Source organism: Lutjanus erythropterus, chromosome 9 (genome assembly GCF_056507025.1).
Source record: "Lutjanus erythropterus isolate fLutEry1 chromosome 9, fLutEry1.hap2, whole genome shotgun sequence".
Lineage (NCBI taxonomy): Eukaryota > Metazoa > Chordata > Actinopteri > Lutjaniformes > Lutjanidae > Lutjanus > Lutjanus erythropterus.
The window spans coordinates 15,305,296-15,331,152 of record NC_139325.1 but is presented as its reverse complement, the minus strand read 5'-3'; the positions used below and the strand labels follow the sequence as shown (position 1 = coordinate 15,331,152).

Genomic DNA, 25,857 nt, shown 5'->3' with positions numbered 1-25,857 from the left:
AACTAACAACAAAGTCCAGGTCACCATTGTTGGCTAATTTGCCTAATTTTTACAGGACTTAAGGCTGCAGCGGAGGCTGCAAACAACCAGTGACAGAAACTTTTTAGTTATTTGAAAAATAGTTCCTGGGACTAAAAGTTCTGGGTACTTTGGGTGGAAACGCGGCTCTATATGCTGTCTACTGTAGATAAACAATTCAGATAGGGCTTTACAGCTCTGCCTACTAGCCTGTGGCCTTATTATTAAAATAATGCACTAATGCTCTAAGAATTTTGTATAAAAGGAGAATGATTTAAACATTTCTTCTTGCAAAGGGAACATTGCTCTCTTAGTAGCCAAACACCAGAAGCATTTGTCTAATCAAGGTGTCATAGGTGAAAGGTTTGCGGTTAATTCCATTCATCATATCAGATCTCTCAGTTAGCTTAAAACAATATCTTGTTAGAAGATGAAAAACTTCATCCTGTGTTCATCTTTATGACATATATCTGTTCCTAAACATATCTTGCCATCTGTACTTGAATTCAGTAGTTTTAACTGGAAAAGATGTTCAAAATGTGTGCCAATGAAAGTAAATTTAATAGTTTATGCTACTTTCAGATCTTTTTTTTTATTTGCTCTGATCTTTTTTTTTTTTTTTTTATCACAGTTAAGTTATCAATGCCATACCATTGCTCAGTCAGTGTTATGTATATGATGTTTGCTGTAAAAATTCTTTTTGGGTGCAATAAGTTGGATTTGATGATGTTTCCAGATTTGAACTACTTAATATTTGTTTAACAAATTAAGATTATTGAAAACTTAAGTACTCTTGAAGGTCCAGTGTGTGAGATTTCGGAGGGTCTATTGGCAGAGTTTGGCAGAAATGGAATATAATACTGTTTTCAGCACTTGAAACTAAGAATTGTTGTGTTTTCGTGGGAATGAGCCCTGTACGTCTACAAAGGGGGCAGGTCCTCTTCTGCCACGTCGCACTCCTATGTTTCTCAGAGTTGCACGGCCACTGTACACGCTCAGAAGAGGAGAGTGAGATGAGGGGTATTCAGTCGGCAGCAATTTGCAAGCTCACCACTAGATGGCAACTAATCTTACACACTAGTCCTTTAAGAAAACAGTGGGTAGATCCACTGACAATATTTGATTTTTTAAAGTGTATTATTTTATCCAGATCTGGTCAACAATGCCAGCTTCTACAGTTCTTGGCTGTGATGAGGCTACGATAGTGTTGACCAACTAGTGCCTGTAAGCTCAGTGTGCTCCTGTTTTAGCTTCTAACCTTCATTTGTGCTGCTGTTGAAAATCTAAGGACCTTGTCGCACATGGTCAACGCCCTGCAGAAACCTGTACGGAAGCGATATGACTGACCGTGCCTTTGATGTTCAGTATATTAGAAAAGTTAAGATGAACCTTTTATTTTCCTTGACATTTCAACATATTTGAAGCACTGTTGTTGAATTCTAGCAATGGTGGATGCCACCATGAGCAAAGAGATTAGTTTATTAATAAACAAATCACCAGTATGTAGTCGCTATGTAATACAAACCAGCCATTGTAGGAAAGCAGGAATATAGGATATCAGTGGCCTTGATTTAGGAGTATGCTGCTTGTCTGTAGGTGAAGTTTACTGTATGGAGTACCTATGCTTGATAGATAGAGTGGACCACTACCATTAAATGGTATAGTTATGGATAAAGTAGGACGTCCACACTGCGTCATCTTTAGAGTGAAGAAGAACCTAGAGTATACATATTCAGGTGTAAATGCTTGCTGCTGTGGATTGTGAGTTCAATCTAAGTAAAGGGAGTTTTAGAGAGATTTATTTTAATTTATGCTCAGTTTCAACACTCAAAAAATACTCTTACTGTTGTATGTTTGACCCTGAGAGTGAAAACCTTAAGAGAATTTCTGTTTTGTTTTGTTTTGTTTTGTTTTTCACTAACTAGAAGGAATTGTTTCATTCCTGCCAGATGGTTTCATCTACACTATATCCTACAGCACATTGTAGCGTTGTACATTTTGTAAAGTAAAGAAAGATCTTCACAGAGAAAAGATTTGATTTAATTCTTTGATACAGAGCTATTTCACTGATAGTGTGGACATTTTATAAGCTATTGCTTTGTAAGTTTTAAGTACACGTTGTTTTTTGGGAAGGTTGCACAATTATTTTTTGTCTACCTAATTTTCAATTCAATAAATCATTTTGTAATCAAGTGAAATATGACTCGCAGCCTCATTCATCATTCTCGTTCACTCATCAATAAGAATTAGCATTTTTCACTCTCAAGTAGCAGTTAGAAAAATACAAATCCCGATTCCACAAATGTTGGGATGCTGTGTAAAACAGAAAAAACAGAATGCAATTATTTGCAAACCTATATTCAATTATAATACAGTACATATTATAGTGCAGTAAGATGAGACATTTAAAGTTCAAACTGATTATCTTTATCATTTTTTGTAAGTGACTCATTCTGAATTTGCTTGCAACATGTTCCATAAAGCTGGGATAGGGGCGTGTCGACAGGGGCATGTACCGCTGTTACATCACCTTTTCTTTTAACATTTTGCTCAGTAAGCATTTTGGAACTGAGGACACTAATTGCTGAAAGTTTAAAAGGTGAATTCTTTCCCAGTCTTGCTTGATATACAACTTCAAAGTCTAAACAGCCCGCGGTCTCTTTTGTCATATTTCTTTGCTTCATAATGCGCCACACATTTTACAGCCAAATAAGCATGGAAATCTCTTAAAGGACATGTCTGGATGGCAACATATGACGCTCCAAAACCTGTATGTACCTTTCAGCATCAGTGTGGCCTTCACAGATGTGACAGTTAGCCATGGGCGCTAACACAGTGCTTTGAAGTTAGCACTGGTAACAATCAGAGCCCTGTTTCCCAGAGCCTTTGTAGCGCTACATGCGTCGTAAGTTGTATTTTAAGGTCTCCCGGGCCCGTAAGCTTAAGGGAGACCTTAAAAAAAATCTGTGGAGTCATCAGGCCACAGCACCCTTTCCACTGAGTCTAAGTCTAAGTCTCAGATGAACTCAGGCCCCAGAGAAACTAGTTGTTGTTGATATATGGCTTTCATTTTGCATGGAGGCTTAACTTGCATTTATAGATGCAGTGACACACTGTGTTAGTTGATAACGGTTTTAGTATCCTTTATATAATCATGTGGGTTTTTAATGCAGTGCAAAGGTCAAAGGTCACAGTTATTGGTTTCCAGCCTTGTGCCTTATGTGCAGAGATATCTATACAAGAATGCAAGAATACACCTTCCATAACAAATCATCATGCTGTCACCTGTTACCAGTTAACTTTTGAATTTTGAGATGTGTTGCAGACCTCAAATTCAAAAAACAATAATGTTTATCGGTTTGAACATCTTGTCTTTGTACTGTATTCAACTGAATGCAAGTCAAAAAGGATTTAAGAATCTTTGGATTCTGTTTTTATTTACATTTCACACAGAGTCCCGGCCTCTTTGAAATTAGGGTTTTTACTAGATTCAGCAGATGGTAGTATGACCTTTGCCCTGGAAAGCATCACTCTGCTGTGCCTGCCCTGTGAAATTTCCAGCACTGTGGCTGCCTGTTGGCTGTGGTCATTCTGCTGTCCTTATGAAATATATTGTAACCTCTCTCTGTCTCTCTCTGCCTGCCACACCACAGATGAGCTACTATTCCGGGCAGCAGCTCATGGCCCTGACTCATCACTATGTGGTCACACAAAATGACTCTCACAGAACTTGAACCTAACCTGCATTCCTGATTCCTGAAACACCAGTCATCATGCCCCTCCACCTTCCCCTAGAAGGAAATGAATGATGCAAATATCCACATTAGTTGCAAAATCACATGGAAATAAACAATGTAAAAACACACCGATGGAGAAATCTCAGGTCAAGTGGCATAAAACATCATAACTCTTCTTTTGAGTGCAAAGGTGTTACCAAATAAAACATGAATCACTGCCACCTCATGCTCTTGTTTTCCGGGATTTTTACTGACCAGTGCAGCGTGATGTTAAGTCAGTTCTAGCAGTGAGTAAGTCAGAGTAGGGTGATCTTGGCTCTGTTGGCCAGAGAGAGCAGTAAATTCCTGCAGAGGACCACAGGCTCTTTTGTGGGTCCAAATCCATGCTCACTCTATGGCCATTCTAATCTGCCTTACAAATCTCTGAAGGGTGTGTGTGTGTATGGGTGGGTGTGAGTGATATTTTTGTTGTGTGTGTGTGTGTATGTGTGTTTGAGCTTGTTGTGCCTGTGTTATGGCTCCAAACCATTTTAACCATACTGGCAAACGTAAACAAGCTCTGAATAAAGAATTTCCAGAAGATCACACCACATAACACAACAGAAATAAATTCAATTAGGTTTGGCTTTGAGCCTTTACCAACCGTATTGGTAAGTTTGTGTTTGTGTTTGTTGCCATGATGGTTTCACATGGAAGCCTGAGGCAGGGAAGATATGTCACATGTCACCAAACCACTCAGCGTGTTTACGAACAAAATTTTGATCATATAATCATGAAATTTAGATCACATCATTCACTTTGTACAGGTTGTTTTGCATGTGGTTTTTGTTACTCAAGATGAGCAATAAATAACAGAAAGTGCCGAGTTCTCTCTGGAGCCGGTGGTTGGCTGATATTTTCATTTTTAAACTTTAGTGATTTTAATATGCATATTTATATATTTATATATATATATATATATGTTTTATTGACCGAAATGACACCAGGTCCTAAATACTGCACTAAAAGTACTGATTTGAAACTCATCATTCAATGAGAGCATAAATGTCAACTCTGTAAGATGCAATATCTGACAGAGTTGACAACTTCCAGAGTTGAAAAAATATTAGATTTTGCATTTCACAGCATAGTCGCAGCAAGTAGCGATTTTATTTTTTAAAGTTGTGAAGAGTTCTCTTAATACTATTTAAAATACACATTTTTTTTTTACCCATAATTCTTCTTTGGTTTAGATTTAGAAGGGCTAAGGACTTGACATGGTATGTTTAAGACATATCTAATGGCAATATTATTTCATGAATTTGTTGAGAAATAGAAAGCTTACCTGTACTTGAGTAGTAGTCCTGCCTTTTTTGAAACCAGGAAGTGAGACAGGGCTATAGCTAAACCTTTTTATGCCTGATCAATTTATGTTTTTGTAAAAATCTGGCAGAGTTGACGGGAATCTGGAATACAGCATTAAAGGACCAGCATCTTAATGACAAATATATTTTAAAACAAAGATAATTACAACATCACATTTTTACACCTATGATATCTAAGTATTCTAAGTTTTAGGTTTTTAAGGCTCTGAACACATTTTTTTGATTGTTTGAAGGGCAAGTTTAGAAATTTTAAAAAGTTAATGCAGGCCAAAATATTTTATAAATTACATAATTTTAATACATATAATCTCAATCTAAAGAATTCACTGGCACTTGGAATTGGAGAATTGGAATTAGAGAGTTAGTAGTAATAATTTTTAAAGATTTCTTTTGTTTTTGGTAGCAGCATGATTTGTCCCTCTTCTCGAGAATGGGTGATAATACGAATGCAGACCAACGTAGCTGTGAGAGGTGAATATTGGGCGATAATTTATTGGCCCCAAAATAATTTATTGGCCTCAGTATTTATTGTGCATCCCTACTGCATATTTAAATTCTTTTTGTCTTAATTCAAGGTCTAAAGGGAAAAAGCTCCAAAATAAATCCAAAGAATAAAGGATCTCCAACAATATATTTATGTCAGAATCTTTTTGTTCCCTAATATTGATATTTGCCCCAAAAATGTAGTATCGCTCGGGCTTTATTTCCCTCTATGGCAGTTTTCACTCAAAGCACACCCATCCATGTGAAAGCCATTCACTAACTGCCTGGCCTGATATTACACAGCTTTGTTAGTGTTGACTGGCTGACTTATGAGTGATGGACACAGTGACAGCGACTATCAGCAGGGGTTTGTATTGACTTTGTTTTCTGATGTTGGGTAGTCAACCATGTATCTGATCAATCAATTTGAACAAAAGGCCTGTGTGATGCTGAATGTCTGATGAGGTGAAATCAACATAATGTGTTTTAAGTTCGTGTCTCAGTACCAGTCTCTCATTAAGAGTGCTTTGTCTGCACGGAGACACCCTGAATATGAATGACACGATGTGGGTTTGTATGTAAGTATGTGTATGATGCCAACAGCTGCACAATGTCTGCTCTTTGAATGTGTGTTTATACATTGAGGGGACACCGTGTGAACTCCCTGTTGTCCTGATCCAGACACACACACACACACACACACACACACACACAGGACTGATGATGACCTTTTGCACTTCAGACTCCCATGGTGTGTTCCCATCACTTAAGTTTATCTGAGACTGAAATATCACAGGCAGCACGAGAAACGAGGTGAACACTGGTTTATCCCTGGTGTCAGTTTTCCGACAGTGCTGTTGGGTTCACTTCAAGTCATTTCCTTTGGGGCATGCCTTCCCTCCTAAATGTTTTATTAATGTCTACATGTTTTAAGCTAGTTAGCAGTGAATGTACACCTCTTGATGTTGCTGTCAGTCATATACACATCAGAAGGTCTTATGCAACACCCTTACAAGGTTAAGAGGGAAGTGCAGGGAAGGTAACTCTGGTGCAATGAGATCTGACCCCCGGTTGTGCAATATACATACCTCACAGTCACCGGTGGTTTCATCTGTGATTGTGCTTGTCAGAGCAGGGCTTCTTATTATTAAAATGACGTGTTGGCCTTAACTTTAGTCTCATGGTGTATCATAACAATATTCTTGCCATGTTACCACCTTGGTTTTCCATTTTATTTCTGAGGTTATAATCTGTAACACTACAGATTACATACTACTACATACTACAATGATATAGAGTCACAGAAAGACTAATATCCACAAAGCTGAAGATGAAATATGATGAATGTGTAGTTATGAAGGCATCATAACCAACTGTGAGTGTTTGAAATACACAATGTTCTGTAATGGCTTGACTTGTCTATATTCACATGGTCCTGACTAAAAAGCAGCATGTACATGTACATGTACCATGTAGATCTACAATGAACATCCAATACTTATGTTTTAGGGGACTATCTGCATTATTTTCCATTCATATTTTATTTCCCACCTTACTTTTATTTCCCTTATTTGTTGTGGCAGCAAGTGAAAGAAGCAAGACAGACAAAACCCCCCTAATATTGCACCTTAAAGTTAAACCCCTCTTGTTTCAATAAAAATAAGGTAAAATGTGCATATGTGCAAAATTTTTTAATCCATGTTGGGCAAGTAAATCTTGCGAATCACTTGGCCGACTGGGCAAGTGTTAACAAAGAGTTAACCCAATAAACTGTAATGATAATTGGTTAATTGATGAAGTATTTTTTTATGCAAAAATACAGAGAATGCTGTAGCCCCTGGAGATACAAGATGATTTTATTTATTATTTACAACACAAGTATAAATTGACTCCCGGCAAGTAAGATTTCTGACCCATTTGCCCAAATGTGCAAGTGAAAAAAAGCCCATTAATGTTGAACCCTGACATGTCTAAGACTTTTCTCTTGTGTTGTTCTTTCACACAACTGAGTAGAAGTCTAAAACATTATTCCAAGGGACATACATGAAGGGGTCCTTAGCATATTTTTTTATCTTGTAAGGGGCCCTTGGCTGAGAAGAAACTGAAGAGCTGAAAGAATAAGAGGGAAATAAATATTATCAGTGTCACCAACTGTATAAACGTGATTATTTGATATCTGTAAGACTGATGGAGGATGGTTGTTTTTCCACACAGATCAGGTGATGTAACTTTGTTTAAAAGAGAAGTCAGAGAGAAATAATCTGCCACAGAGCAACTGTCTTCATCTTTCTTAAAGATGACATTAAAGAAGTACAAACAACTCAACCTGAGCAAACAACCTGTTAAAACTATTGTATATTTACACACTGTTTCACTCAACAGGAACAGATTCTCTGTTTGTTTTATTGGAGCACACACTGAAGAGACAGCTCTCCAAAAACAGCGGAATCCTCCGAACACGCCCTTATTCCCATCAGACGTGAACGCCGCATTAATCACCCCTCTCCGGTGGGTGTGGTCTCGCCTAAAGGGGGAGGAGTTGTTTGCGTGCGTGCGTGTGTGTCTGTTTGTGTGCGTGTTATGTATGTGTGTGTGTGTGTGTGTGTGTGTCCTCCCCGGCCGCATGAGATGAGCTGCCTGCAGTCTTTGCGGCCACTGTTTTCGCCTCCTCCTCCTCCTTCTCCTCCTCCTCCTCCTCTTCTTGCCTCTTGTCTGTCTGTCCAGTCCGGGAATGTTGACCACCGTGTCCTGATCCGCCGCTGCCGACTGCCCCGTCACCTCCACACTGCTGCCACTCTTCTCCGTGTCTCACGGCCGTAGTCTTCCTCAACTGGCTCTGAGGTGAGTGCATGCTGCCTGATGAAGACGCCGCTGTTTCTCTCGCTCCCTGTAGGCTGAGTCCACGCAGAGAGAGAGAGGGAGTGGGCAGGGAGCGCGTGTAATAAAAGTTTAATGTGCGGTGCTGGTGTCACGCGTGTGATGTTTTGCGGGTCGGAACACATGTGCGCACTGCGCGTAACCGCCTAGCGGGACCCGAGTCCACGCTTTCCTCTCTGACACCGCAGCGGCCAGTCAGTGAACTCTCAAACAAGTTTATTCATCGGCTCGTGCTGTTTCTTTCAACTCTATTCTGACTTTAATGTGCGTTTCTATTCGTGTTTCTACTGTTCCGCGGTTCGGACGCGTTCCGACGAGCTGCCGGCACCTTTTCTGCACCTTTACCCAACTCTTGTAGTGCTTTTACTGTCTTTTGGGGAACCGTATTTTGATCCCAACAGCCTGCCTTGTTTACAATTGCGTAACAGCAGTCTACGGTGGCCCATAGCCTACTTTCTATCCAGTAGGACTCTAATTCCCCGCGTTGTGTTGCCCCCCTCCACCCGCAACTCAATTCTGTGAGAGTTTCGCCAGTCTCGCCTTATCTCCTTATCCTTTTGGCAGCATTTGCTTTGGGGGTGGGGAGGGAGAGAAAGAGGCGTTTTCCCAGGGAGACTCACGTAGCCCTACTGCAGTGGTTCCCAAAGTGAGCTCCGGGGACCCCCAGGGGATCCTTGTGTGGGTCCCAGGGGGTCCTCAGTAAAGTGAGGGACAGTTGAGTTTAGAGCTGCAACAGTAAATCACTTAATTAAATTAATCAACTATTTTGATAATTTATTAATCAGTTTGAGTAATTTTTAAAAGAAAAAAGTCAATAGCTATGTTTTACACAGACAATATTTCTTCAGTGCAATTGATTAAAAATTCCAACTTAACTGTTTACATAGATGCTAATTAAAGTGATTCAATAAAATGTGTGTTCACATTGAACTTTTTGACATGTGCAAACCGGTTCCACCAGCTGTGAATTGTCTGATCTGCTGGAAATATAACAGAAGAAGAAGTGATTCTGGTTTACCAGCCGCCAAGAAACGAAGAGGAAGAAGAAGTGTTTCTGCCACGTAGTATTCAAGATGGATTCACGTCATATGCCGGGAACAATATCTGCATCTTTAAATCTTTTAAGGTCTCGTAACAGAATTGTTGTATCTGCCACTGACCAGTTGTGTTTTGCAACCACCATGTTTCTGTCCTGCATTTGTGACACATCACCTACCCCAGTGTGGGGCAGGCATGCGCAGAAAGAATATATTTATTCCAACGACAGAGAAACGATAGGAGTAAGCGTTCCAATGGTTATTTTCTTTTTATAGGTTTATACAACCCAGTCAGACTGAAAATTCATTCTGATTGAGGTGTTTACCTTAAGCACTTTCATTCTGGTTAGGTTATTATTCTAATTATTTAGGGTCCATGTAAACACAGCTTATGAAAGTAAACTGAATATCTTAGAGTTGTGAAGATAACAAGACATATTAAGTTATCTTAGGCTTTGCTGAGATGCTGAACATTTTTTGCCGTTTTCTGATATTTTATAGATCAAACAACTAATCAATTAATTGAGGCAATAATCAACAGATTGCAAAAAGACAATGAAAATAATTATTAGTTGCTGCCCTTGTTGAGTTGAATCCGTTTTAGAGCCACCATGTCTGAACCCACAAAGAGGAAGAAGTTTTTAATCACAGAGCTGACTGTATAAAGTGTTATCAGTACACTTGTTAAGCAGGTTTGAAGTACTGAATCAATGTAAGCAGTCCCAGAGGGAGTGTGTTGGGAAGTCTTATCAAACTGAGCTCCAGGATGTGGGCTGCTTGATGTGAAAATCTCAAGGAATCCCTCGCCTACTCATTCATCTTCAAACCTCCAGTAAAGCCAGCTATTGCCCAAATACTGTCACTGCATAGAGATGAAACGGTGCGAAAACTTCATATCATGGTTAGCTTATGGCACCAAAATTATAACGGTTATCGATGTCATCATGGTATTGTGTTCAGAAGTGCCGATACACACACTGAAATCGTCATGTCCTTTGCGGATGCAGTGTTTTCACTGATGCGAAACATTAAACACTGACGCTGCTGCGCTTGTGTCTGAGAGACTGTTGCTAAATTTGTTTGATGGTGAACAGTATTTTCTAGTAGTTCAAAGTGCAGTAATCAAACGTGGTTTTAATGATAATCAAAACTTATCATTGGGAATTTTACTTGGTTTGTCGTGAAACCAGTAATCATTTCATCCCTACTGCATAGTGTAACTGTAGATGCACCACTCCTCTATTGTGTACTCTAATCTCTATTGTATCCTCCACTATTGTTTCACTGTGTCATTTGTGTTAAAAGCCTGCTGCAGCTCAAGTCAGTAGTACTTATTTTGCCTCAGTTATACAATACTTTGAGAAACTATAATGACGGCAGCACTAATAGTAAGGGTGAGTAAGAGAGAGGCTGATCATTATCTAATCTTACTTAATGTGGAAACGTCTTGACAAAGCAACTCTTCATAGATAGCCTAATCTGCCCTGTCATTTGGGCATTCTTCCAAATCAATTTCTTTATTGGCTGCATGTGGACACTGCAGAAAGTTGCATAACCACCCGAATTTATGATTCTGGGAACTATCGACGTTGGCCTGTGTGTTTTGAATGCAGATCAGGGCTCTCACTGGGAAAGTGGAGTTAGACTGGAAGGGGGCACTAGGTTTTCTAGGTACTGTCAGTGCACATTTTCAAGAGAAACACTTGTTGAAAACTTATTATAACAAGGTATTACTGAATAAAACCAAGCTGTAAGCCCGTCTTGGGTTTTGTGCCTGATGGTTTAGCATTCAGACTTTGTCGATCTTGCCAACCGCTGATATTCCACTCAACTTGGCAGCCTATGCTGAAGCATTTAGACATTGCACACATGCATGGCCCTCTGCATGTCAACCTCTAAGTTGTGGTTGAATGTGAAGCAGTTTGGTCACGTGGCCGCTGCTGCTACATACAGTCTGAAACATGCTATAGTTGTGTCTTTTCAAGCATGTGATTTTTTTGACACGCTCCCATTCATAACCAAAGAGGATTTCTCTCTTCCTTGCCCCTGCCCATTATTTCCTGCTTTCTTTCATTTAATTATGTTGTGGTCACATCTCTGTGCACATGGCAACCGCTCTAGCTGCGGTTTCTTTCACCCCCTCAGCACCAGTCCTGCTATTTCAAGTCCATGCTCAGTAAGCACAGGCATGACGGGGCATGAACTCTGCAAGACTACAGGCTGCCAAAAGGCTGCTGACTGCACATATTGCACATAATTATACTTACAATAAGCTATACTCAACTCGCTTGAGGATTCAGCCTTGTGTGTCTTGTTTTTTGATCTTTGAATCTTAAATTCGTTGGTTCCTCTGCTCATACTCCATTGATTTTTGATTGAAATTCTGGATGCTTGGTAGAAGTCACCCCAGAGATTTGTTGCATAACCAAAAGCCGAGCCTCATTTTAAACTTTATCACTTTTATTGATGTATAAATGCACCTAGGGTTGTATACATATAGTTTCAGCTGCCATCCGAGGGGAAAAGATATCCTATTAGCTGGTATTGGTGGTATAAGAGCTCGTGGTCGTGCTCTAGGCAGCATTCCATTGGGTCTTGCGTCAGCCAGCAGTCATTCAGCACTGGTTAGTCTAGGCTTATGCACTGTTAATACCCCCTCCCTGATGTCATGACACCATTAACCCAAGCCTGCTGGGGGACCACAGCACAGTTCATGTCAGTTGACTGACTCTGCCTGGATCTAAAAGCAGAGCGACTACATCCTATGTACCAGAATGCTCAGCTGGGCTGTCAGTGGTCGAAAAGTACTCCAGCGATGTTAGAGACTGTTTTTTGGTTCAAGGTTTAGTTTGTACTCAGTTACATCATAGTTAGACATAATGTCTAGACTCTTCTTTTAAAATGTTCTACATTGGGTTCAGTTTCCACCTACTTGGACTTAATGGAGTAGTTCAGAGTGTTTGAAGTGGGGTTATATGAGGTACTTATTGATAGTCAATATCTTATTATCTCTTGTGTTGTTCTTTATGGCATTACCTGCAGTATATGGTGGTTGACATGCCCCTAGTTAGGAGAATCAGAGTGGGGTTACCTGCACAGAAGCAGAACAATGCTCTGCTGTTTACAGGTCAGCAACAAAACATACTTAAACCTAAAAAAAAAAAATCAATATCAGTTTACGTCTATGCTGTATTTATATTATTTTCACTGCTTTACTTTGCTGTCAGACAGCCTTCAAGACAAACATCGCTCTTTCCAAACCAACCAAACTCCATAGGCAAAATTAATAATTTTAGCTTAAAGAACCCAGCAGTTGCTGGGCTTTCCTGTCTGGCTGTTAGTTTGTTTGTGTTAATGTGTGACTTAATTGAATCCAAACTATCCTTTTAAAACACTGAAGTAACACAATAACACAAACAAACTAAGAGATTGAGCTAGCAGTTGATCAGCAACCCCCATGTTCTGTGATGTAAAATGACTGGTCTTTCCTGTGGAGCTTGGTCGGTTTGGAGAGAGCAATATTTGCCTCATATAATGCCAATGTCCCATTGGCAAAGGCTGTTTGTTGGAAAAATAAAGTGGGTTTTATAGTGAGTCGCTAAAATACCTTTTGTTGCTGACCCTTTCCACAGTGGGACTCCTCTCTGCTTCTCCAAACTGGGGGTGGCCTCTGTGTGTAATACACTGACTTTCGATAAGTACCTCATACAACCCAACAACAAATAATCTGAACCATCATTTTAAAGCAAGCTACAAAGTTTTGCATTTGGGTTGTTTAAACTGGCATTAAACCACATGTTAACAGTTCTTAAGACTAAAGTAACCACTTACTGTTGACAGTACAGCCCAATTAATGTTTTATGTTCTTGGTATCTCAGCTAGAACCGCTGAGTAATCATGTTCTGCTTTGTACAGAGTCATTTCTAAGAACTTCAACTGTTGCCAGAGGAAAAACTTTGTGGTATTATTCTTCTACCTCCCCCTCCACACTGTAAATATGGACCTGTACAAACCCGATTCTCACCGCTTTCCACTTGTGACCGAAGGTGATGCAATGCTTGCTTGTCTAACCACCAAAGTGTACAGTGGATTGAGTTTCTCACTGTCTGGTGTTGGTCCAAATATGGCTGAAACCCAAGCCTGCGTGAGAGGCAAGAATGTTGCCTTTATTCTGTAGGTAACTGAACACCTGAGGGACCACATGCTCGGGTGGGTGCAGGTAATGTGCTGTGGATGCACGGTGATGTGTCAGACTTAATGATCTCTCAAATGCACAGTTTTTCCCCCTCAGTCTCGTGTTCTCTCGCTTTTATTTGTACGTGTCTGCCGTCTCTCAGTTCATCCTTGTCTCTTTGTCCATCTGTCTGCCCCATTGTCTTCCCCCCTCAACTGCCTCTTTCTTCAGCTAGCCTCTCTCTCTTAGTTTCACTGTCTTTACTTCTGTCTGTCTCCCTCCGTTTATCTGTGTCTCACTGTACCAGCTGGAATCTGCAATACAGAATCAAAACAAACCATGGTTAGTTGGCTTTGGTAGATGTACCGTACGATTAAAAACAAAAAGAGCTTTTTTTCCCCCCCAAGAAATATTTTCCAGTGTGAAACCTCAGAACAATACAGGCATTTTTCTGTTCTTGAATTATAGCACTGTCCCAAACCTCATTCTGATTCCCTCTCACGCTCTGACTATAGCACTTTTGACCATGCATGCATGTATTTTGTCGTACATAATTGCATTTTCTGCCCTTTGGTTTTCCAGTATTATACACTGACTTAGAAGCGATCAGGGCTTAGAGTGGTGCACTTTGGTACTTAGGAATAGGACTTATGTTAAGTCCTACTTAATATGATTTTTTTTCATCCAGCCAAGTTTGTTAGCATTCCTAAGAGTAAGTAAGTAAAATAAATCCTGTTCCCCTTTCCTCTTAAGTGGTCACATAGAACTCCAGCCCATTTCTTATACAAGTTAAATGTTTTACTCACAAGGTCAGTTTTATTTGGGTTTTTGTTGTGGATGATAATAACACCATGCCACTTGCACTGACTTGATTATGGTTTTACCAGCTTTATGAGATCTAATGTGACAGTTCTGCATATTTTACAGTATTAGTCAGTAAAAGAAGTTACCAACCGATATGGGAAAGATAGTAGTGTAGCATCACGAACAAATAAAAAATATAATTGATGCCAAAATTACAAATCCAAAGAAATCATTAAGAAATTGAAAATTTAATTAAAATTTTCTGCTTCTCCTTCATTCCGTCATAAATTTCACTTGTGCTCATTTCAGATTAACGATGCACTGCAAACACCTACTGTATATCGACATTCCTATCTGTCCCTGCAGTGACATAAATAAAAGATGGACGACACATCTCTACTTCCTCCCATGGTGCAAAAGCCAAAATATCCTGCATACAAACACAGTAGTGGTCAGTTTTGAAGCTGCACATTCAAGTTCCCATCCACACAGCCAGCTGACTTGATCATGAGTAGAGCTCAGCTGTCATTTATGGCATGAAAGCCTGTTTTTCACATCATCAAATAATTAATTATAACAAACGTGATCAGAAGAATGAACACCCCCAAAAGTTGGTCATGTGAACATGAAGCCATAGCAAATGCTATGCTTGAAAATGCTTTACAAGGACGGGATATTGTCTTATTGTTACAATAAAACACACCAAATATTCTAGAAACCAGAAAAGACACCACCATCATTATGGTTATCTCGCTAACTTTAGCTTAGCTCATTGTTTTCACTGGTAGCATTTAACTGTGGTAATTAGCATTTCACACAACTCTGTGGGAATGATGCAGGACACTCAAAGTATAGGAATCATGAATTGCAAAGAACCAAAATCGGTATACAGAATCACAATCATTAAAATCCAAACGATACCCAACCCTAAAAGATGGTGTCATGAGAAGGCAAAGCCTTCGAACGTAGCCCTCTGGGGCCACCATTACAGCCAACTTGTGCACAAGCACAATTGCTCCCAAGCTTCGTCCATTCATCTATGCCATTGCATAAGACCAGTTCTCCCAAGCAGCCCAATGAAATCCTCATCCAATTAGGCACTGTCCACATTTCCAAAAGGCCTTTCTCTCATAGACTGGTGCTATTCAGCCTCCCCCGGCATGACATCAGGCCCTCTCTTATAGCCCCACTTTACGCTGCTGCTCTCAAATAATGAAAGCTGCCAATTAATGACTAATCAACATGTGCAACAAGCACATCCAGTGAGGAGTGACTACCATCTAATCTGCTGATTAGAACAGAAGACAGAGATGCTCTGTTCAACTCTCTCTCCCCAACTTTCAGTGTTGCATTGCTCCAAAAACAACGGCCAGCCCACACACAACCAAGAGTTTAAAAGTTGATGATTATTTGCAATTGTCATTTTGGAATTGCTCGGAATACGAAAAGTTTTGGTCTGTAGTCAGTGTTGTTAATATAATACCATAAAATTTCTAATGCTTTGATCAAATTCGAAGTCTTTATTTAGTGATCTACAGTTGTGTGTGGACCAAATTCTGTCCAGTTTTTCCTTGGTAATCTAATTATCTGGATAGACTATTTTCATGTTCAAGATGATTTGTCAGGTGCAGGCATTAAATAAACACATTGGGCCTATAGCCCACAGAGCTATAGGCTCGTGGGAATCAGAGGAGGGATCTCCAGCCCACAGTAACACAATACAGTTGAGCCGGCAACTTATCTCTCCACCCATACCACTCCTTGTCTCACATACAGCACATTTCTATAGGTCACCTCGCCATAGGAAGTTTTGATAACTCACAGCGTCGGGCTAAATATTCTCACTTAAGGCGTCTGGCTAGTTTAAACATATACAGTAGAATAATTGACCTCTCCTCTAGGGGTTGGGTTACGGTCAGTACATTCACTTCAATGGGCTCTCCACAAGTCCCCAGACACCAAGTTGGATCTGTGCCATTTCTTGAATTAAGACACTGTTTATGTTCTGGACTGGAGCGGTGCAGGATGAGGGCAGGGGTGGGATGGTGGGGGTTGGGATTGGGCGAGGGTTTGGAGGAGACGGAGGTTGCTGGTGCGTTACAGTGGGTTAACAAGGGGTTTGGAGGCTCGGGTGAGTTTGGTGGGTGGGGTACTTGAAAGAGGGGTGTGACCAGTGTCAGGGACCTGTAGCATTTCTTTGTTGCATCAATCTTCACTTAAATTCTGAAGTTAATAGGATGTATTATGTATTCTGCGTCAATAATGAGACACAATACACCATGGCAGTTTTTACGCAGTCTAGTTTGGTGTTTGAGTCATGGCACAAAGGGGAACGATAGGTGGGTTACCCTTGGAAGAAATTTTAGTTTTAAACCTGCAACAGCTGGTTTTTGGCAACTTGGGAGCAGTGCAAATCAGCAACAGTGATGTATTGTTACTGTTTAAAATTAATATGGTGAACTTCTTCGCAAACAATTACTTATTTACACATCCAGCACACTTTGAGCATCATAAACAATGATTTGGAATCATTTTTCTGGCCACCTGGTGAATATTACAGCTGGGACTGTGCACTTAGATCTGAGCGATACAGCTGAAAACCTTATCACAACAGTGAAATTTAATATTGGTTGATATTGATGATTATTTACCATGTAGGTTGTAAATAAGAATGAAATGAGTTTGTTGTATTATTGCTGGGCGATATAAACAAAATAAAAATTCACATTTTTTTTTTTTACCAAATACCTCAATATTGATATTGTGAAAATACTGTAGGAATGACAATTGGTGATTTCACAAAATATTAACCCAACTAGATTTTTTGGATAAACAATCGCAAGTAATGTGGATGTAATAGCTAAGTGGGGAATAACAAATAGCAGAACAGCTAGAACAGTCTGGTAAATTCGGAAAATACATCACTTTACTGTAATGCAGCCTTTAAAACCAGGAAAAGACAACACTTATGCCATATCACAATATAACAATATCCAAAATCTATCAAGATATCTAGTCTTATATCGCGACACGATGTAATATTAATATATTGCCCAGCACTAGATACACTTATCTCCTGATTCGATACTCTCACAATACTTGGGTGCTGATTTGATATGTATTGCGATTCTTAATTATTGGGATCATAGAAGTATTGCAATTTTTGTGTGCTTTTTCAATACTAGACCACGGGGAAAAGTCATGATTCAATGCACATCACATGCCAGTCAGTCTCTGAGTTTTATTTCAGAAGCGTTATTGTTATACATTAGCAGAAGCAGAAGCATTATGTTATATAAAACAGTAAATAACATCTACAATGGAATGAATTAAAAATGTATACTTTTTGAAGTGAAGTGCTACATCTAGTTTTTCCTGCTCATCAAGTAGTAAAGACTAAATAGAATATGAATACATGTGCTGCATGCTCTCCTGGCACACAAAATAATAGAGTTAACAATGAAATCAGCAGCTATTATTTTGTTTCAACAGAGGAGAGAAAATATATGCCTTTAAGTATGAGCATGCATGTTGTTTTATGTAAAGCATTTGAAGTAAAATGGATCTGTTTATTAAGATGATATTACCACAGTCATAATGCTAATTTCCATTCTGCCAATTAGAATTCCCATTATGTGTTAGCATCGACAGCAAGACAGCGAGTATCAGAGGGCCAACCTTGACATGTACTGCTATGTTCTGTCACCCAGCTAGCAGGCATCATTGTTCACAACTAATTTCATCTGAGATTGGTCTGTTGAGATTATAGGACAGGGTGCTCTCAACAGGCCATGTCTGTGTGACTGAAAGTTGCACAGGGTCATAAGCACCAGCTGCCAGCCAAAAAGCCATCTGTGTAGTTCAGATATGTTTACCTCAACCCTTCAAATGTGAAGTGAAACTGAGCAATTAGCATGAAATAAAAGTCTTTATTCTTGACTGCGTACATGTGCACTTGTGTACACTCACATACAGGAACACACATGCATTGTATATACTCACTGCTCCCCCTGGGTGCAGCAGTGATTCCCTTGAGGCCTTCGCCATTTCCATTTGGAGATGGTGATGTCAGGCTTGTTCCAGCTGTACTGTCTGTCTCAGTGATGCTTCGGGCTGCAGTGGGATTCCACAGACCCTGTGTGACCCCACACAAATGCAGCGGGCGTGGGACGTATTTATTCTTGTGTAGTCAGCATCATAATCACAAGATTAAATTTCACATATCAAAATATGAGATGCTGTTTATTATTGGACTTAACCTTGTGTGTAAATGCACCGTCTTCCAATAAACCACATGCGACCTTCCAGGAAATCACATCCATCGAGTGCGGTATTACAGTAATTAAAGTCAAGTGGCATTAATTGTGTTTACATGTTCCTTTATGTAACAGCTGACATCCCTAATCAAAACAGTAATAATATCAGTGAGGTTTCAACCTCTGATTTTCCAGCATCTTCTTTATATCTGTCTCAATGGGAAATTACATTAACTACCATGGAAACGAAATATGATCCATAATGTTCCACTCTCCTTCCCTGTGCCTGAAGCAAAGGCTGTTTCTCTTAACTTCCAATGATAATTTATACAACCCCAATTTCCAAATAGTTGGGGCACTATCTAATACGTAAATAAAAACTTAATGCAATGATTTGCAAATACTTTTCAACTTGTATTTAGTTGAATACAGTACAGAGGCAAGATATTTAATGTTTAAACTAATAAACTTCAATGCTTTTCGTAAATAAAAAGTTAGGATAGCATTAAGAAAAGACTGGAAACACTGTGGAACGCTCAAAAACACGTTTCAAACATTCCACAGGTTAACTGCTAAATTGTTAACAGATGATTGTATCATGATTGGGTATTAAAGGGGCATCCTCAAGGCTCAGTTGTTCACAAATGGAATGGGTTAGGTTCACCACTTTGTGGGCAAATTGTCCAACAGTTTAAGAATAATGTTTCTCAACTCAAAACTGCAAGGAATTTACCATCTACAATCCATAGCATCATTTAAAGATTCAGAAAATGTGATCTTTAGCCCCTCAGACAGCACTGCATTAAAAACTGCATATTACTTACTGCACATAATTGTTTAAGGATACTGAGTGAGCTCGGGTACACTTTGGAAAGCCGTTGTCAGTAAACACAGATTGTCACTACATCTACAAATGCAAGTAAAGACTCCACTATGCAAAGGGAAAGCCAGATATCAACAACCTCCAGAAATGTTGCAGACTTCTCTGCAGCCAATCTTGTCTGAAATAGACTGATGCAAAGTGGAAAAGTGTGCTGTGTTCTGACGAGTCCAGTTTTTGGAAATTGACTCGAGATTGTTACCAGTGCTAACTTAGAAAGCTAGCATCTGTGATGTATGGAGGTGTATCAGTGCCCATGGCATGGTTAACTGTCACATCCGTGAAGGCCCCATTAATGCTGAAAGGTACATATAGGTTTTGAAGCAACATTTGCTGCCAGACATCAGACAAATGTCCCGACTTATTTCAGCAACACAGTGCCAAGACACATTTTGCATGTGTTAAAACAGTGTGGCTTCATAGTAAAATAATTCGGGTACTACACTGGCCTGCTTGCAGTCCAGACCTGTCTCCTGTTGAAAATGTGTGGTGCAATACGAAGTGCAAAATATGACACTGTAGACTGTTGAGCACTTGAAGTTGTATATCAAGCAAGAATGGGAAAGAATTTATCTTTCTTTTTTAAGAGTTTTTTGGGTTTTTTTTGCCTTATTTGATGGGGACTGCTGAAGATATGACAGGAAAGGGGGTAGAGAGAGAGTGGGGATGATATGCAGCAAAGGGCTGCAGGCGGGAGTCTAGCCGGCAGCCACTGCAGAGGACTCATATCCTCAGTACTTGGGGTGCACGCTCTACCAACTGAGCTACAGGGGCATTCCAAGATAATTTCACTTTCAATGAAACCTGCCAAATGCAAAGTGATGTAACAAAGTGTTAAACATGCCCCTGTCCCAGCGCTTTGGAAATGTGTTGCAAGCATCAAATTCAGCATGAGTGTATATTTACAAAAAACAGTTAAGTCAATCAGGTTAAACATTAAATATCTTTTCTTTGTACTGTAGTCAGTTGAATAAAGGTCAGACGTTTTTTGCAAATCATTGCATCCTGTTTTTACGTGTCCCATCTATTTTGGAATTGCTGCTATAAATCGCGACTTATGAACATGGCTTATTAAACAGCTGTGTTAGCACTTCCCATAGGGTTACACAAATCTTCCCTGTGTGGCGGGGCAGACATGTTTTTAATACAACATAAGTGATCAGAGGGATCAGAAACTCTCTACAGGATCGTTCATCTGCAGGAGTGGCTGGCTGGTAATGGTTAGAAACCCTACAGGAGTGGTTGAGTGTGAGACAAAAGAACAGTCCTGTGCAGACCTCTACCCCAGTGTGCTCACTGACACTACCTGACCCCTAGAGGCATAAAAAAGTCCCCTTTTGACCTTATGATACCTGAGTAGGAAGCTTACAATCTGTAAGTGTGTGTGCCTTTGTGTTATATATGCACACACACACACTCTAACATATTCTGCCATATGTTCCTCACTTACTCTCCTCACCATACACCCTAATATCCCTGGCTGGCCCACAAATCAATGCGTTCTGTTTCACGAGGTTGGGGTTTGCTATATTGCACATGTTGTTTCATGGAGTACCCTGTATGGGAAGAATGTACTCTCTGCATTCCAAAGATGACTGAGCGGAGCTGAACAACCCCATGTTAAGCTGTGTCCAGTCCAATCAGCTGAAGTCCAGTTGAGCGATATGAACACATTTTACAATTACATACACGGGCAAAGTAGTTGACACAGCTGCACAGCTGAGCTGCACAGATGCCACCATCAAGCACTGTGGGCTTTTGGTTTTTGCTTCAGTGTGTGAAAGATGTTTTATCCAAATGTAATCAGAAAAGCTATTTGCAGGTTTATTTGGTCATAGATGTGTTATGTTTGATAAACATCTACGGCCTGAGTTGTATGATTTGACAGTGAGTGGCTCATCACTCTGACTTGTGCTATTTTTGCCAGAAGGCCCAAACTGGAGATATGTGACACCATTATCCATATCAGTAACTCCACATTAGAAGCAGGTTTCCGCTAACCTCACACTGCATGTACTGGTACATAGGATACTGCAAAACTGAAGCCCTCTTTGTTTGAATTTGAACGCTCATGTTCCAACAAGTTACACAATTCTCGACTTGTATGTACTTGTACAGTGTAGTTTGATGTATGTCCATTTTACAAACTTCAATTCTGTTTATTTCCTGTCAGTGCTATAGTAACGTTACCTTCGTAAAATGTCTGAAAAGTAAAGTGTTTTTGAACATTTAGTGCCTTAGATATTGTTAGCAAATTTAGATCAATCATCTTCATTCAAATGCAACAGAAACAAAATAAAACTCACCGACCTAGCTAAGGTTGCTAACAGTTATCTAAAACATTTATTAAAATGCTTGCTGCACACTATAGATAAAATTATAGTAAACAGTAAATACTATTAAGAATACGCACCAACTTAAGGATGACATATCACTAAGTTTGTAGGTGAACATTGCTATAGCGTTAACAGGAAGTAAATAAATGTGCTGCCCTTGAAATGGATATACATCTACATTGTTCAAGTAGAGAAAACAAACTGTAATTCATTGTTTCTATCCCAAAGAAAAAAGCTACTAATCATGAACTTGCACATAATCTTCAATAAGTCACATACATTGTATTTGTTTTTGTTCAGTACCACTTCATGTTGACTAAAGTTTTAGATTCAGAGATCTTCTTTCCAGCCACTTAAATGGATGTTCTTTCGTGAGCTGTAACAGAGCTCTTCTAACATCTGACGTAAAAGTAGGCTGATTCGTACACTTCACAAGTTTATGCCACCGTATGTTTTCCCAATTAGGAAAGGACGACAATATATACAGAGCAATGAACGCCTCACAGGCTGCCAGGCAGGTAGATACACAGACAGACAAGTAGAGACAGCAGACAGGTAACGAGAGAGAGAGACAGACAGGCAAACAAACAGACAGACTGACAAAAAGCTGAGCAGAAAGGCAGACAGTAAGGCAGAAATACAGACAGGTTGACAGTTAACACAGACAAACCAGACCAGCAGGCAGGCTGATGGGTTTAAAAAAAAATCAAACTGACTCCTTAGTTTACAAGGCATGTTTGGCAGTGCAGCTCACAAGACACTTATTTATTTCAGGTTTGGCCTACATACAGTGTGTGAGGTTAAAAGTTTAATATTTCCATTTTCCACTCTAGGTATTTTTATTGGACTCCTTGGAAAGGCTTAAGGAAGGGAAAAACTTAATAACCTGTTATTTAATATGGGAGGAAGTTGTGGCCTAAATAAGTAATGACTCTATTTAAAGCCATAATGAGAGTTAATATGCATGACTCTAAATGTATATTTATCATATCCTTGCAAAAGTTTGTCTGAAAGTTAGTGTTTGCTTTGACAATCCCTTATCCGCTTTTGGCGCATTTGCATGGTATGCCATAGTTCCCCTCATGGTATTGGTTGCAAACAGAGGCTCAGTCCTGCAGCGTCTAAAGTCCTCTTAACATCCATCTTTGGTCTGGTGAGCTGGTCAGCCACTGATCCAGCCACCAAGTAAAAGAGAGAACTGTTCAGGGAAGTGTTTCTACTGTTTCAATTAGGCTTTACTTTAAATAGCCCAGGTTTCTGGTGATCCCAGGCCTCGCCTTTGACTTCTCTGCAGGGCTTATCACCCTGGGATGTTAAAGCTGGACCCTTGAGATGTAAGCACATATCGGCACATTAACCCCTAGACTGACTAAGCATGCAGGTTCACCGTTACATGTTCAAGAGCAGCTACACTTTACAACATCCTGCTGAATGTGTTGATCGTAGTTACAGAGCTTTGTATTTTGTATGTTGTAACATCCAGCACAGTACTTTACACTGAGAGGTCAAAGTGTGTCATTTTCCCCAATAACAGTAGTACAGCTTCATCACAATGGGACTTTCCTATAATGTGTCTTGGTACCACTTTATGATCAGACTACGCTTATAAATTATTTAGAAATAGCTTATCAGGCTATATTAAATAGGTTGTAAATACTTCATAAATCATTAATAAGCTGCTACAACACATTAGATAAAAAGGGCAACATTAACCTTTTACTTGCCAAATGGTAAGCCCACATTTATTTACATTTATTATGTAATGTTAAGCCTAAGATCTCATTGCTTATTTAGCTTGTTTCGTCTTCTCCATCAGCAGCATTTATATGTGTCAGCTTCATCAGATATTTTTAAAATAATTTACTAGCAATTAAGCACCATCAGCACATTTTAATAGTCAAAAAGTTTCCTTTTGAGTATCAAATTAACACATCCAGTCACACATCAGTGTTGATATCTTCAAGCAAGACTGCTAACTGTTCCACAACTGAACAGATTTCCAGGTCTGGCACAGTTGGCAGTATTCCTGTACTTGGTGTACCGATCACCTAGTTTTAGTCATCAGTAAATGGTGATGTGCTTCACACTTTCCAATAATGCTACCATTTGGCAGTTAAAAATATTATGACTCATTTGTAAGATTAATTAGTAGTAGGCAGTACCAGGATCTTGCCAGTTAGGGTTAGGGTTATTAACGATTCATAAAGAGTTTATAACCTATAATAACCTGATTATAAACATTTCTAAATCATTTATAAGGGTAGTCTTGTAGTAAAGTGGTACCTGTTGTGTATAAATACACTCATGCTATTACAGCTAAATGAAACTGACTTTTGAGTAAAGGAAAGCTCTAACTCGATAATTGTCTTAGTGTTTATAGCTTATTGGCTCAAGTGTAATGTCGTATAACATTGCATGTTCTAGCTCATTAACAAATCACATATATGCCACATTTCAGCTTCTAAAGCAGAATTTTTTCTCCCAGGGGTGATCTATAAACTGGAAATCCATCGTGGTAAATGTTAAGGCTCTGTTTTGTGTTTGGTAAACTGTACATTATATAATGTGCTAAAGCAGTTAGTGACTACTTAGAAAAGCTTTCTTTTGTGCATATTTTTTCTCTGACCTCTCTCTTTCTTGATTGTTTTAGTTAATTAGCTTGGTGGTCGTTAATACTAACGTTAGCTGTTGTACAACGGTAGTTAACAGGTCATCAGATATTTTGTTTTAGCTTGAAATGCAGCCATGGAGTCAATAGAGCGAGTTGCTGTTGAGCTTTTGAATTTTTTTTTTTTTTGCAGTTTGAGTATCACAATTCGAGTGCCATCTAGTTTCATCATACTCAAGAGAACACCGATACATCCAATACCTCCAAAACTCAGCAACTCACATCCAAACAATCTAGATGGATAAATTGCACTACAGGCTAGAAAAATATGTATCTTTGATTTTGGGGTGAACTGTCTCTTTAAATTAATAGCAGTGGCACACCAATTATTTCCCACAAAATCAGATGAGTGTCAGTAAAACCTGAACACCTTCAGTAGGGTGTTGTGTATTTGCTGTGAAGTCTCACCCAGGATGGTGCTGGTGCTGCAGAGGATTTATGATTCATGATAGGTATTATTAAGGGTCTGGCGTTTGAAGTCCACCAGCTAACGTTCTCCCTCATGCAAGTCTGAGCAAAAATCTCTTTAATTAATCCAGATGCTGTCACCTCACCGCTGGGTACAGCCGCTGTACTCCCGAAGTCCGCCTTTCTAGTGCGGCGACACCGTCTGGATAATTGCACTGTCAAGGTCAGAGATGGTTAACTTTCAGTACACTGTTGAAGTGGAAGGAATCAAATCAAAGGGCTCTGAGAGGGTCTAATCCCTGTGCTGGAATGGCTTTGATTGTGTCAGGGAGCAATTAAGCATAGGTGCGTGTGTGTTTGGTCAATATATCAGTCGCTGAGAGTCACTGTGGGACATATGAGCGCTTTGAAACTTAGGTTGCAAGGTATTTTAATACTACATGGCACGCCTGAGCTTTTTTCCCATGTTTAATCACGCACAGAGGAAGCAGAATTTACATGGGTGATGTTGAAATGCCCTACATTTAATTCATTTAATCCTCATGAAATAAAAGTAGCAGTTTTGATAAGAATATAATCTTTAGTGAGCATTTTGTTTTCAACACCAATTCCAAAAAAGGTAGAACGTTGTATGAAACAGATATAAAACCAGAATGCAGTGATTTGCAAATCATTTTTGGCTTCTATTCATTGAAAACAGTGCAAAGACAACACAATTCCATAAAGTTGGGACAGGGGCAACAAAAGACTGGGAAAGTTGTGGAATGCTCAAAAACACTTGTTTAGGACATTCAGCAGGTAAACAGGTTAATTGG

General features: G+C 39.5%; 1 protein-coding gene across 3 annotated transcripts in view; it reads left to right on the top strand.

Moving 5' to 3' along the window:
* Positions 1–7,715: 7,715 nt before the first annotated feature.
* grb10b (growth factor receptor-bound protein 10b) overlaps positions 7,716–25,857 on the top strand; it is a 90,314-nt gene continuing 72,172 nt past the window's right edge. For all 3 annotated transcript variants that reach the window (XM_084726260.1, XM_084726261.1, XM_084726259.1), the window contains exon 1: positions 7,716–8,443. The gene's annotated coding sequence lies outside the window, so the exon portion shown is untranslated. The remainder of the gene's footprint in view (positions 8,444–25,857) is intronic.